General features: G+C 36.8%; 1 protein-coding gene across 1 annotated transcript in view; it reads left to right on the forward strand.

The window, feature by feature from the left end:
* The window catches only part of CD200R1 (CD200 receptor 1), a 56,895-nt gene extending 47,090 nt beyond the window's left edge, over positions 1-9,805 (forward strand). The window contains exon 7 of the transcript XR_015796119.1: positions 9,750-9,805. The gene's annotated coding sequence lies outside the window, so the exon portion shown is untranslated. The remainder of the gene's footprint in view (positions 1-9,749) is intronic.
* The last annotated feature ends 4,061 nt before the right edge of the window (positions 9,806-13,866 follow it).

Raw genomic sequence — 13,866 nt, forward strand, 5'->3', positions numbered from 1 at the left:
TCAGATGATACAAATCTTTCGCCTTTTACTAAAGAGTCCCTGCAGTTTTCTTGCCAAGGTTTTTCAGAAGTGGTTTGCCATTGCCTCCTTCCTAGGGCTGAGAGAGAATGACTGGCCCAAGATCACCCAGCTGGCTTTTGTACCTAAGGCAGAAGTAGAATTCACCATCTCCCAGTTTCTAGCTTGATGCCTTAATCACTACACCAAACTGGCGTCTATACACGCACACACACACACTTACATACGGTACATGCACACACACATACACAATAAGTTAATTTTGATGCAAAAACCTTTTATCCAAATCTGTTATCTGCTTAATTTAAAATTTTATTTGCAAAGAGCAAGACTTCTATCAAAACACATACTGTATTTTATATAACTTCTCTGAGGAATTCATGGTAAGTAAATTTAAGATGGTATATAAATGCTGTTTGCTTAGAAAACATTTCCCAAATTCTTTCACAGTGAAAAAAAGTCCAGATTACTCCAAACCAACAAAGAGGATACCTTTCTTTCCAAAATCATTTACTCAAGAATTTTTTCATTACCATAACTGGAGCTGATACATAATTAGTGGTTAAAAACCACTATTACAAAAGAAGAAACTGACAAGCTGTAATGGAAAAACATTTACAGAAAATTCTATAAAGCTTATTTGAGGTGAGAAAAAAGTATTTCTATCATGCTGGTGAACTCTTATTTCATGTGCCTTTTTTTTTTTACAATAGTTTTTATTAAAAGTTCTACATATATAATAAGTACATTAAAAGAAGAAGGTATAATAAATGTGAAAGAGAAAAGAAAGGAAAAAAGAGACAAAGAATAAAGGAGATAGAAAAAAGAAAAAGAACAGAAAAGTACAGAAAACATGAAAAGAAATATAAAGAAATGGCTTCTGATCTTCCTCTCGGCAGTTATACATACAATTCTAATCAAACCTCTCTCTCTAAGATTACTTCATAATTCCCTTCTTTCTTTAACCTATTCTTTCTAATAGTCCAAGCCATGAGTCACAAAATCATGTTCTTTTTTTACGCAAAAAGTCCATAAGGGATTTCCAGTCATTGATGAATGTCAGTAATGACCTTTCTCTAATCAAAGAAATCAGTTTGGCCATCTCAGCAAGTTCTGTCAATTTCACCAACCATTATTCCATGGTGGACAGTGCTGAATCTTTCCATCTTTGTGTATTTAATAATCTCACCACAGTAATCAGATATAGAAATAATCTTCCATGAGTCTTTTCTAACTCCATAAAAGGAAAAGTTCTGGCTCCAATTGAATATTAATCTTTAAAATCCTCTGATCAATGTTCATATTTGAATCCACATTCTTTTAGCTTTTTTACACATCTATCAAGCACGACAGAATGTCCCTTCATGTTGTTCACATTTCCAACATACATTTGGAATGCCTTTATACATTCTAGATAATTTATTTGGTGTCATTCCATGTGATTTTAGCAACTCATGTTCTTTATGGCTTCATTCTGTAGCTTCAGTATGCCTAGGATCATCTGAAAATCTCCATCTTATTTTCATATTTTGCCATAAATACAGTTCAAAACAGGATGGTGCTATTTGATAAATATATCATGGAGGAACTATTTGCATAGTTTTACTTGACTGGCAGTGAGGAATTCATAGACCATGTTTTCCCATGGCATCAAAATGTCCTGTTAACATGTCCTCATGATGACCAAACCGTAGCCTAGTCAGCTTATTGTTTGTGGTTCCTTGTCCTGCAGTTTTCTATATCCCAGAAAATCCATAAATATTCCAGAAAATAATATTCCATATTATTACCAAAAAAATTCCACAATGATTGTTGCTTGCAAGAATAATTTCATGTATAAATCTCCTATCTCCTATAGTCCTATCAAGTCTTCTTTGCAGGTTAAGGAGAAAAAGAATAGCAGTTCAGTGCTTTTTGATTACTAGTGCTCAAAGCCCTACTTTGAACAGCTCCTCATTCCTTATCCAGTGCTTAAATACCCTCCCCAATCTTTTTTCTTCCTTTCCTAGTAGTCCATATTAGTTCTACTCCTTACAGGGACTGTTAAATACCACAGATCAGGAAAGCATTAAGTATTTGATATTGTACCTCTACCAGAGACCCAGTTTGGTCTAGTGGTTAAGGCATCAGGCTAGAAAGCAGGAGACTGTGAGTTCTAGTCCCACCTTAGACACAAAAGCCGGCAGGGTGACTTTGGGCCAGTGAGCCTCTCTCAGTCCATGATATCAGGCTCGGGCAACAAGCCGGTCAGTTAATTCCTGCCGCAACCAATGGATCAAAGAGGGCCCTGCACCAGCATTTAAATCACTCCAGGCCTCCTATAGGAAAGAGTGAGTTATTCTACCCCGCTGCATCCATTATAAGTTTTACAAAATTGTTTGCTTCAATGTCCTAAGAAACATTATCGATTTTTCTATATCTTGTTGAATTACATCCATGGCATGTGTGAATGAGGGGATGTGGTCAATATAACCCTGGTAGTATTCCATAGCACTATAATTTCTAATAGGTCTTCTCCAAGTCTGTATCTTTTCCAAGTACACCACCATCATAGTCTTTGACTATTGAATGGAATTGTTTCTAAACTTCACTATTATGACTTTTAGCATATACTTCTCTACCCTGCTTACACTGCCTGAGAACTCTCTGGGAAATCTACTTTGCATTTTTGCTTTTCTGCATGGTGGATAAAACAGCAGAAACAACTAGAAATTCAACAAAATCACAATAACACATTTACATACCTGGTTCCGTAAATCTCTTTCCAGTTGAATAAAATACATCAGAATTTTTTACCTTCTAACTGTTCATGTGCTACACTTGATGTAGAGGACTGGAGATCCCCCATAACATGCTGGCACTATTCTGTCTCAGTGGCAATGCTGCAAAAAATTGATCATCCAAACCATCTAAAGAAAAAAGAAAAATGACACAATAAAGATCAGATTTGCTGCAGGAACGCTTGAAAGGAACCTGAAATTCTACCAATATTTATTTCTGTGAAAATTGATTACCTTCATAGACTTTCAGATATTGTAAATCGGATATTTCATTCTCCTAAAGGAAAAAAGAAAAAAATCCACAAAAACTAGTTTGCCTCTAACAGGGTTACTTCTAAAAAACAAAACAAAAGGAGTCATAAAATCTTATGTTAGTTACATCCCTTCTCAAAGATTTTCTTAGATGTAAAATAGTACAAGCATCTGAAGAAGGGAGAAAACTTCATATTGAAACAATAATATACACTCCTATTTTATACCTTATGTTGACATCACAAACTAATCACATCAGACCTAAATTCTTAATACCTTTGCAAAACCAGACTCAGGAAGACTGGTTTAGCTAACCCTTGCTTTAATTTGATTAAATTGTATCTGTCTGTTTTACAGTCTGACAAAGGGTTAGCAAAGGAAATAAAACATATCTTATTTTAAATGTAAATATATTTTATTATAAAATTCAATTGGAGAACATTAACATCTTTTTGTAGTTGACAGAAGTAACAATTTGGCATACTAACCTTTTCAAACTAACAAGCCCTTACTTGTTATACTTACACAAGTGTTTTGTGTAAGTCTACTATCATTGTGAGGGTGTCTCACTGCTCAGCTGAAGACCTGTAGTTAAACCTTTTGCACACAGGAGTTTAAATTTTTTTACTATTATTTTCTTTTGGAAAGGCTCAAAATAGGGTTTGGTAGGTATGTTCCCTTTTTTCATTGCCTTCTGGAGGTTTGGAAGATTGTTTTGTTTATGTGTGTCTGTATTTCTGTTTCTAGTTAAGCTTTGCAAGAATATCTGTTTTTAACTTTCAGAAAAGGCAGAAGAGCAGTCTGTAGCTTTAAAAAGTTCTTGTTTCCTGCATTTAATGTGCTGATTTTAAAAACTCAATAAAAATGCAACTGTATTAGGGCTTTATTTTAAAAATGGTCAGAATAGAGTTGCTTCAAAATATAGGTTTCCAATATAGTCAAGCCCTAGAATTACCAGAGGTCAGTGTAATGAATTGGAAAATTATGTTAATCATTAACTTTAAGGTGGGCAAGCAGCTTTCCCTAATAGGATTGGATAACACATCATATCCAGTAGGGTTTGTGACCCTGTGAGATTTGTACCACATAGATTTTGACTGTTTACTTTATGTCACTAATTAAAATTACTGATAAAATCCCATTATTGGCATACACTATAACTACTCACAACAAATACAGTGCCACATTTTGCCAGCAGAAATGGGAAAAAAATAATTTTGAGGCAGAGCCCCTAATGGGTGGTGGCTGCTCTTGTGGTGGGTCAGAGGTGGGTTGAAGATGATATTGTGCATTCATATTACTGTCAAACAGTGGTGGAGCGTTTTCATGTCAGGGCATGTAGGATGTGAGGATGAGTACTATGCCAGGAAGAGTTTCTTCATGGTCAAAATGCAACTACTATTTAAACTTGGTTTTATTCTCCTCCCACGTTATCCTTTTCCTCCTGTGTCAAGAGCAGGGAGTGTCACAGTCTTTATGCCTCTTAGCAACTCAAGAAGCCTTTTTTGGTTACAAAGCACATAAAGAAATGCAATCAATCAATCAATCAGCAAGCTGTGCTTATCCTCCAGATGGACAGTTTTTAATTCTGCTGGCTTGTTGTTTGTATATAGGACCAGTAGAAGAGAATAAATAGGACCTCTTGAACTCACTGATTTAATTTTACTCTGGAGGTTGGCATCCTTAGTTGTTGACTATTAGAAATCTTCATTTCTTTCTTTGGTGGTTCCAGAATTTGGGTGGGTGGGTAGGAGTAAGTTTAGCCTAATACTGAAAGCAAATACTTCCTGAAAAAAATAAACAGCAGAAAAAGTACCTCTTTCAGGCTTGAAATGCTGCTTTGATTCTGCTGGGCTGTTATGAAGTATGACTGCAATAAAGAATGTTGCATTAACTTTAGTTCAAATACCTTTTAAGGCAGAGAAATTTTAAATGCTGACAGATTCTAAAATAAATGTTATGTGCCTGTTTTTCTTGGTTTTAGCTAAGTGACCCTGGGACTTTGAAGATTTTTGAAATGGTCTCAAAAGCTTTAAATGTCTCAAAGAGATTGTTCACATTTATTATTTAATTTTGAAAAGACAGAGAATGATTAAATTTACACATTGTCCTAAGCTGTAGCCTGGTTTTACATTTTTGACTTAATGAGTGTTACCAGCCACTGTGGCTTATTCTTGTTAAAACCTCATAGTTTAGACTAGGTTAATGCTGGCTGGGGAATTTTGGGAGTTGAAGTCCACATATCTTAAAGTTGCCAAGGCTGAGAAACACTGGTTTAAACAATATTCTAAAACCCTTTATAAACAAATATATCAAAGAAGGATAAAGATTTCAAAAGTGGTAGGTTGTCTCTCTGTGCACAAGGAAGTTAGAGTCATGGCCAGTCACATTCTTTCTCCTCTTCCTTGCATAACCCTACCCCATCCTCAGCATTTCCCAATCATTTATATAACCAACCTAAGGAAGTTTCTAAGCTAGCTAGTGAGCAAAGTGTGCTAATATTTCATACTATGTTATAAATTATGGCCACCTATTCACAGCCATGCTATTTCATCATACTAAACACCAGCTAATGCAGTCTTCCCTTGTGTGCTGCCCTCAAAATGTGTGGTACTCTGTACCTCAATTTCCAAATTCATAATTAGCATAGCGTCTACAAGGGACTAGATTGGGGGAGGTTGAACTCAGGAATTGCAGTTCTGAGTTCATTTATGATAACTCTCTCATACTGTTGCCTGAACCCTTCAGAGCAAAAGGAAGCTTGTAAGGGTGATCTTTTCTACCACCAAGGATTCTTCTAAACAAAACATTTCCCATTTAGTAGCCCTGCCTATCGTAGAATTTATGTGGGATCCAGGCGTCATAATTTTCCATTCAATATTGCCTGTGTTTTTTCATCACTTGTTTCCCTCTTTTTTCTTTTCACCCACATATTTAAATATTAATGAGGAAAAATACAGACTAGCTGCACATATGCCTTCTGAAGGATACTACTGACAGCCTAACAACTGGAAGCCCACTAAGGTTTTATAAGGTACTTGCAGGACCTTTCCATAATCTTCAGTGGAACCCAGCCCTTGCTGGGAAGAAAGGAAATGCTCTTAGCATAATGTGAGCAGTCTGAAGATGCTCGGTGATTGTCTTCTCTTTCACCAACCTCATAACCTTGAAAACAAGAAGCATAGAATCACTGCTCTGCCTCAACTGCTGTTAAGTCATGGAAAAATAAAATGGTCTCACCCTACTCTGTGCAAAAATAGCTTTTTACTGTGGTTTCAAAAAAACAAAACAAAAAAACCTGCAGCTGAGCCAGGAATAAATTCACTCCACCCTTGAATAGTGCTAATGTTGCAGGTTCATGGCAGTCCACATCTGGATTAGAACTGGCACAGAAGCATGTGGAAATACTTTTAATACTTCAGTTGCACTGGCTTAGTTAATAATTCATATTTTGAGAATAAAGGGAGGAGACTATCAGGTTTAACTGAAACCTGGTCAAGCTGGGTAATCACAAAAAAAGAGGCTTTTTAATCATGGCACCCTGGCCATATAATGTCCTTCCCAACTGTGATGTCATTTAGCATGATGCTTTTTGTGCTAGCTCTAAATTTCAGAATATCCTAAAGTTTTTCTTATTTTCTTTATCCTGCTTGAAGTTATAGTTTTTTTCTTTAATTTCTGCTCTCTGCTTTCTTTATATACATTACTTTGTTTATGTTTTCTGTTGTTATTATTGTCTCAAACTCTTGAGAGATTTTAATGGAAAAGCACAGGAAAACAAAGCAAAGCAAATATATATTCTAAGGCTGCAGTCATAAATATGCACAATTAACACAGAGGGATTTCTGTGAATACTCGTATTGTTCTATGCATCATATCAACATTTTGGAAGGGTGAGACACACATGAGAGGAAAACGCATGAGAGAGATAAAAAGTAGAACACCTGGGTATAAGCAGTTCTCCATTTCAACAGTGAATAAGATATTTGGTGATGATATATGAAGCATTTTATAAGACATAGCAACAATTGTTGGATCAAAGCTGGTTTCTGTTATTTCCAAAACCTAAGGTAACATTGTGGTCTGGTGTCTGAATACAGACTATTACAAAAATAAGATTGCAATATATTTAGGGCTGTGATAGTACTTCTAATTCTATCTATAGTTTCCAAACCACTAAGATTTGTAGAAACTAGACATAAAGTTTATTACAGTCACACACTGAAGGATAGTTTTGTAACTACAGAAAACTACTGTGCATAGACAGAAAAGAAACACATGACTTGGAATCTGAGGCCAAAAAATAAAACAGCTGAATAACAACAGCCACTCAACAATCCCACAGAAAGAAACCTGAAAACACAAATAAGACCCATTTTGTTTTGAAGACAATTAGGAATAAATTGTTGTTTAGGGTGCCCTTCACTTCTTGCCCATAGCTACAAGATGAAAATAAAAAGGAACCTTAGATGATTGGGGCAATTCTTCTTCCAAAACTAGATTAAGTAGTTATGTTCACCTGACACTTTCTTTTCCAGGCATTTGAAAAGTAGATCATGAAAATCCATAAATAGTCTCAGCATTCCAGTGAAGTTTGCTTTTAACAACATAGAAGAAACAAGCCACTGTAGTTGGAAAAAGGAGGGGAAGGAAAGGAAAAAAATTAAACATAGGCAAAAATGTTTATGAATGGGTTCTGTTTTGGCAAAACAGGCAAGGTTGGCCTGATCTTAATGTCCTCGTTTAGCAACCACAATTGGGACCAGCAACTCGGCCATATAGTGAAATGGTCATGAGTGAAACCATGACTGTGCTTATGATCTTACTTCAGCTTTCCTTTGCTTTACAGACTGGTGAAGGTTGTAAATGTGAGGATTGGTTGTAAAGTTACTTTTTCATCACCATTGTAACTGTGAATGATTGCTAAATGAGGCAGTTGCTAAATGAGAACTACCTGTATTACACAATTTCAAATCCTGGCAAGCAGTTTTCATTACATTTCCCACACTGCTGGGAGACAGCAGCAGAATAGCATCAGACAAAGCAGACTATGGACTGGATGGGAGAGGTAGGGCCTTGCATTGGCCTGAAGTGGACCATAATAGCCTCTCTGACCCCATCTGCTACTGGCCACCTGACTTCACCCTGATGTGGTGAAGCACAACAGGATTTTTTTACAATTATCAGCTGTCTATGGATTCTGTTGGCTTAAGGCAGAAAACACTACTTCAGCACCAGTACAACTAAAGACAACTTAAGCTTTGCACATCTATGAGGGACATGGCCTGGGGACATAGCCAAAAATGATGATACTTTGTATGTGGAGAGGCTTTGCAGGCTTGCCCAACAAATGACCTTTTCTAGTGATCATGATCGATAGTGGACTGAATTAGCTATATAGTGAATATTCAGTCTAATGAAACATACACTGTCTGAGCACCGGTGCATGGAAATGCAACAGCATGCACATAATTATGTGCCAAAGAGCAGGAGAAGATCAAAGTACCAAGAATCAGGACATGAACTTCCCAAGGACAGCTAGATACCTCCTCAAGCTGTCTTCTAAATTATTTTATTTATTTATTTAGTAATCAAATTTATATGACTGCCCATTTACCCAATGAAACACTAAGTGGTGAGAGTTTATTACAATTAATTATTATTATATAATATATTTATATTATTTTATTTATGTTTAGTATTATTTATATTAGAGAAAGAGAGAGTAAATATACTATATTTACTATAGTATTCTATATTTACTATATATAGTAAATATAGTATATTGCTATATATAACAAGATTCCATAACAAGATTAATGAAAATCCAGCTACTTTAGATTACAAAACAGGTGAAAAAAAGGAACTCTATGTGTAAGCTGGATGAAATGTGTGTGCACATGTAATATGTAAGAACTTCTCTATTCTATAAGTAGTTATTTTATTTTCTGCTTTTTACCTGCTACTTCCCTCACTATCTTTTCCATGATAAGATTTTTTTCTGGAATCACAAAGCTACATGACAGCTTTTGGTAATTATCTACTAATTTCGATAATTTCTCTGCTTACGTTAGTTGGGAAAATTGTGTTGATCAGTGATGTTTATCTCTAGTTGACTACACTGGAATTGAAAACTGCATTAAAGGGACAACTGCATTTAAGTTTTTATTCAGTAAACCAATGCCATTGTTGTATTGTGTACTATTGCCTTCTGTGGTGATTGTACCCACCGGGGGGCAAAGTTTCTGCAAGGGTAAGGAAAAAGTTCTCTACGTTTCCCTGTCCCAACAGATGTGTACAAGCAGGAACATGGCCTGAGAATGAGTATAACCATCACCACCACCACCACCCCACAAATGATGGGCATGCTGAACCTGCTGGCTCTGTGATATTGGGGTATGGGTGCTACATGAGAGTGGCTCAGCAGTGGGGTAGAACTAGCTCATGGAGCACCTTCAGGTTATTCTGAGAACACTGGTGTTATGGGAAACATGGTTGAAGAAAATGTATCTACAAACCAAGTGCAACATGAGAACTCTGAGAGGATGGCAGCTGATATCTTTCCCCAGAATGCCTCCTTTACAGAGATCATATGCTTTTTTTTAAAAAAAAAAGATATCTTAATTATTAATTGCTTAGAGATCATATTTCAATGAGTTTATTAATCATATTAACCATTTCATTCTTTTATCTCTCAAGAAAGAAGAATGAGAAGAGTGAAATTATATTTTCTTCAGAGTTCTTCATTCCAAGGTGGATCTACTGGTTGGAACCCTATATTCATAATTTCAAGTATATTATATTACAGCATGATGTACACCATTTCATTAAATTCTATTCCGTAACATTCAACCCAGTCCAGATCTTTTCTGTCTTCCCTTGGATAGGATGATAACTTCCTGTAGTAGCTCCCAGATCTGAGCTGCAAAAATCTGGGCTACTACAAAATGGCAGCCAACTGCCTACTCATGGGTACCAGGATTTCTGCAGCCTAGATGAAGTAGCCCTCACTTGCTGGCCAATAATTTTTTTAGCTGGCCTGGGGAAAGTTATATGTAACAGCCTTACTAAAGCAGTTATGTTATTAATGGCTGAGTGCAGTCTGAATCACACAAGGCTCAACAGACCAACATGCCAAGATAAAATTAGAAATAGTTTAGTTCTCAAGTACCTTTACTGCAGGTATTTGGATGTCTTAATCTAAAGGGTATGTCTTTCCATATACACAATAGCTAATGTTAAAATAGATAGCTTCATAAGAATTACAAGAAAATGCTAAGGTTGGAAGGCAGTTTATAGAAACACTGTATGTTGCATAAGCCATGAATTATATTTCCCACTAAATAAATGAAAGTTATTTTTCTCAATTGCTTCTGTAGTCATTTGCAGAGCTGGCATACTGTAACAAGAAGACAGAAACAAATGGTTCTGTAATGATGTTGCTGTAGAAACGGAACCTGCTATAAGTAATTAACTAAACTACGGCTAGACACGTTTTTCTTTCTTGGAGAGGATAAAACAAACAGGCAGCAAATACATAGAAGAAGCAGCTCATCATATCAACATCACCAGTAAATTATTTTAAGTGAGATTATATTGGAATTTATAGAGAAAAGGATTAGCAAAGCTTGATACATAGGACTATGGAAGTACACACACAAACATAAATGGGCTGAAAGAGTCATAGAAATGGTTTTCAGTTTTTTTTGTTCTTTTGTGAATTCCTTTCAGTACAGACACATTTGCCAAATGTTTTCAGTTAGCTAGTTGGCTAGTTAGTATACATACAAAAATCAGTTAAGTATTGGTAATATGCATCAAGACCAATGTAAAAAGATAATTAAGGGTAAACAACAATTAGCAAAGGACTAATGCATAAGTGGTTATATCTTTTGTATGGTTATGGGTATAGGAATGAATGGATATTTTCCTAATATGGCATTTATACAGGAAATTTATGTACTGTACTTTAACTGAATGAGAAGTAGCTACTTCTAACTGGAGAATAATTAATTTTAAAAGTAATTCATGTCACTAAGTGCAGACCCTATTTGTAGAGCACACACAGAAACAAAGGGATTCACATTACAAAATTGAAAAGCTGATTGGTTAGTATAACCACTGCTAGTATGTGTCCAACAACACAATTTTTAATAGTCCTAAAATGGAGAAAGTTGAGAATGTTAGATTTGCCAAATACATTACAGAGAGAGTTGTTATGGAAATGGAGTGCTGATTTTGCTGTATGACAGATAACATGCTGATAAAAAGGGGGGAGATGGTGAAATGGATAGATAGATCTGGAGGAGGAAAGAGGAGGAGCAGAAAATCCACAGAAACAGAATACATCTTGTTTCACAGTTAAGAGAAACATAAAGGACTTCACTACAAGTTTGGTCACAGAGTTTTACTCCACTATGGAATTAAAGTATTATCTGCCTTCTCCTGAGTCAGCACAAAACAATATTGTCACAAAATTTGCTGTTTTCATTGCAAATCCCCATCCTGCCTCTGTTGTGTCTGTTCTAAGTTACTGCTGAATAGGGTGTCCTGTGTGTGGGATAGATAATATTCTCCTTACATACATGATACTGAAGTGCTTATTAGGCAGAGCAGGCAAACTGAAGCTGCCTGATGACCCTGGAAGGGAAGGAGAGAGATAATAAAAACCAGGTTATTGTCTTTTCTGTGAGGAGAAAGGAGTCAATACATGGGTACAATAAAATAGATTGTTATGTTAGAAGGTGTTAGTTTCAGTAGAAAGGGTGGGCTTGGAGTCTCTTTAAAAGAGCAGAATGTAGAGGTGCCAGGTCAGTCCATAGTAAGGTCAGCCCATGTTGTTATCAGATCCTACATTCCTGCAGTACAGGTCATGTCATAATTTGCACTGCTTTTGTAAGTCCTATATATCATTTCAGAAGATATATAACCTGTAAGCTTGTTGTGGATGCCAATGAAATATCTTTCTCCAGTCGCTTTGGTTCCTCATTTCAGTGGGCATTTTCCCTACAACACCTGATTTGTGATTTTTTTGTGTGCCTTCAAGTCATTCTTGACTCCTGGCCACTGCCTGAACAAGTCCCTGTAGTTTTCTTGGCAAGAAGTGGTTTGCCATTGCCTGCTTCCTAGGGCTGAGACAGTGACTGGCCCAAGGTGGATAAGGTGGGACTAGAAATCACAGGCTCCCAGTTTCTAGCCTGGTGCTTTAACCTCTACACCAAACTGGGTCTCTTGTGAATTACAGGCAGGGAGATTTGTTTTGTTTTTTCTTCTGCTTTGCTGCTCTCGTCCAACATCAGTGAAGCATGAATGGGATGGGGTTTAACTTGGGGACTGTGTGGAGTAGGCTGGCTTGTCTGCCCTTAAGATAATGTGATTTAGAGAAACATATGAGAAGATATCCACACTGAAATATTTCAGAGAGAAAGGAGGCACAGCTTGCCATGTCTGTGCAACTAGCTAAGTTCTGCAGAGCAGGAGACAAGTGACCCTGACAAGCTGTTGGGAAATTTCAGTAAATGGTAGATGGAGAAAGTGACTAATTACAGGAAAACTTGCAATAAAAGCCAGGTTTGACATCTCTTACCATTTTAAGGCACTGCAATAAGGAAAAGCTGGCCTGTTAAAAAGCCCCTAACTTACTTAATGTCCAGGTGGTTAGAACATAAAACAGTTTCTGGTTCTAAGCAAATAATTATTTCACATTAAGGACAAGAGATGGGTGGATTCCCATCTTTCTCTCCCACTTTCCCAACAAGCATCACCAGTCATTGGGAAAATAACTACAAATCACTCTAATTAATGTGGGTTTAGTCATCTGTCAAAACTCAATCTGATTGTGATCAAGTATTGTGTGTGAATTCATTCAAGGGAATAAGCTGATACCCAGGCACATTTTGGACACACGTTTAGCGCTATCCCAGAAAAACAATAAACCCATTCAAAAGGAGCCTGGATAAAAACTGACAGGCAAGGGCCTTGAGAAAGAGCCAGTTCTCCCTCTCCTCTTCATCTTGTGATAATGCCAGTGCCATTATTGGTCAGCTGCTGCCTAGGCTGAGCCAGAGAGCGACTCAGATATTTGGCAGATACAGAGAGAAGAAAGAACAAGATTCTCCTGATGCCCAAACAAACTGGTCCTGGAAGACAATGTCTAGGGGCCATGCAAACACCAGGCTAAAATGACCAATAGGAACTGGACTGATTCTAGCCCTTAGCAGGATCACTTGACTGATGAAGAATGTCAGATTGGATCACAGTAAAGCTGCTGAAACCTGATGGCTGTTTAAGGGGGAAAACACCACTTTAACATTGAAACTACTAAGGGCTACTTAAGACAGCTTCAGATATCTGAGGATGAGATAAAGGCAACATCATGAGAACATGATGGGGGAAAAAACTCCCAGGGCATGTGAGTGCTGTCTTAGGTGCAAGTTGGGAAACACTTTGACATTACAATTTCAACATTTCTGAAATTGCAGCCTAAATTATGCTGGGGCTATTCTACTATTTTCACAATCTCCCATGTATTTATGTCCTCCCTGAACTTTGATATTCCTTGTTTTTAATAGACTTCCATGCAGCAAATATTGTATAACAGCACCCACAATAGAAATACCTTGCTGGATCAGACTAAGAAAATGTTATCAGTTCCAGGATTCTGTTTCCAAACAGGGACAAGTGCTCCTGGAAGTTTTAAAAATGATGACTACTGTAGTCCCAGACATACGCCATAAGAGATACCTCCTTAAGCTCAAAACTCTCTATGCATCAAAACTGCTTTTTTACTCATGTATACACATTACTAGGAAAAAGA

The sequence above is a fragment of the Python bivittatus genome, unplaced genomic scaffold, assembly GCF_059951505.1.
Source record: "Python bivittatus isolate LINGU-HERP-01145 unplaced genomic scaffold, Pbiv_v1 ctg000340_np1212, whole genome shotgun sequence".
NCBI lineage: Eukaryota > Metazoa > Chordata > Lepidosauria > Squamata > Pythonidae > Python > Python bivittatus.